Source organism: Triticum dicoccoides, chromosome 6A (assembly GCF_002162155.2).
Source record: "Triticum dicoccoides isolate Atlit2015 ecotype Zavitan chromosome 6A, WEW_v2.0, whole genome shotgun sequence".
Classification (NCBI taxonomy): domain Eukaryota; kingdom Viridiplantae; phylum Streptophyta; class Magnoliopsida; order Poales; family Poaceae; genus Triticum; species Triticum dicoccoides.
In genome coordinates this window covers 629,108,553-629,110,439 of record NC_041390.1, presented here as the reverse complement: position 1 = coordinate 629,110,439, position 1,887 = coordinate 629,108,553, and positions in this window count along the sequence as shown.

The following is a 1,887-nucleotide window of genomic DNA, read 5'->3' as shown; positions in this document are numbered from 1 at the left end:
ACGAATTCGTCGTCGTCGAGGCTTGCCTCATCTTCGGAGGGAGGCATATAATGATCATCCTCAACCTCTTTGTCTGCCGCTCTCTCGTGAGGGCTGGCTTCGCCATCCTCCTATGCCGAATCTTGCTGGAGGGGGTGTTCTTCGGCGCTATCCGGGGTAGTATTATCTCCCGTGCTGGAATCACCGTTTTTGCTTTGGCGGGATTTAGAGCGGCGCCACTGACGCCGGCGCTTGGGCTGTTTCTTGGAGGTGTCATCCCCCGCTATTCCATCGCCATCTCCATCTTTTGGAGTATCCATCATGTATATGTCATACGACGAGGTGGCTTTCCAGTGCCCTATAGGTGCTGGTTCTTGATCGTCTCCTGCGTCGGTGTCCATATCGTCGATGTCTTCGGAGTCGAAATCGAGCACGTCGGTTAAATCATCGACAGTGGCTACGAAGTGGGTGGTGGGTGGGCTTTGAATTTCATCGCTCGTATCCCATCCTTGTTGACCGTAGTCCGGCCAGGGCTCTCCTGACAAAGAGAGAGACTTTAGTGACTGCAGGATATCGCCAAAGGGTGAGTGCTGAAAGATGTCCTCAGCGGTGAACTCCATGATCAGCGCCCAATCGGATTCAATCGGCAGGGGCGCGGAGGGCTCGGAGTCCGGAGAGGAGTCCGGCCCCTCGGAGTCACGGGTCTTGCAGAGTGCAGGCTAGTATTCGGCTCGATCGCCTTTGGGATCACAGCCCCCGAGGCGGCGTCCAACCACTCGTCCTCGACTGGAGCAACCGGCCCCGAATTAAGAGTCGGGACCGATGCGTGTACGGCCTCCAGTGCGCTGTTCGGCGGCAGAGCTATATCATGCCCATCGAGACAGTGCGGCGCGTTCGGTTGTGGCTCGAATCCGTCGAAGATCAAGTCCCCGCGGATGTCAGCCGTATAGTTTAAGATTCCAAACGTGACCTGATGGCCAGGGGCGTAGCTTTCAATCTGCTCAAGGTGGCCAAGCGAATTGGCCCGCAGTGCGAAGCCGCCGAAGACGAAGATCTGTCCGGGGAGAAAAGTCTCACCCTGGACTGCATCGTTGTCGATGATCGAAGGAGCCATCCGGCCTAAAAGCGACGACACAGAGGAACTCTCAATGAAAGCACCAATGTCGGTGTCAAAACCGGCGGATCTCGGGTAGGGGGTCCCGAACTGTGCGTCTAGGCGGATGGTAACAGGGGACAAGGGACACAATGTTTTTACCCAGGTTCGGGCCCTCTTGATGGAGGTAAAACCCTACGTCCTGCTTGATTAATATTGATGATATGGGTAGTACAAGAGTAGATCTACCACGAGATCAAGGAGGCTAAACCCTAGAAGCTAGCCTATGGTATGATTGTTGTATGTTGGAGCTGTCCTACGGACTAAAACCCTCCGGTTTATATAGACACCGGAGAGGGTTAGGGTTACACAAAGTCGGTTACAATGGTAGGAGATCTAAATATCCGCATCGCCAAGCTTGCCTTCCACGCCAAGGAAAGTCCCATCCGGACACGGGACGAAGTCTTCAATCTTGTATCTTCATAGTCCAGGAGTCCGGCCAAAGTTCATAGTCCGGCTATCCGGACACCCCCCAATCCAGGACTCCCTTAGTCGGGGAGGAGTTCCACCAGCACGACAGCGTGGTGACGATCTTGATGTTCTACCGTCGCAGGGCTTCGCCTAAGCACTGCTATGATATGACCGAGGTGGAATATGGTGGAGGGGGGCACCGCACACGGCTAAGGAACGATCACGAAGATCAACTTGTGTGTCCAGAGGTGCCCCCTGCCCCCGTATATAAAGGAGCAAGGGGGGTGTGGCCGGCCCTAGGAGAAGGCGCGCCGGAGGAGTCCTACTCCCCCCCTTTCCCTAGT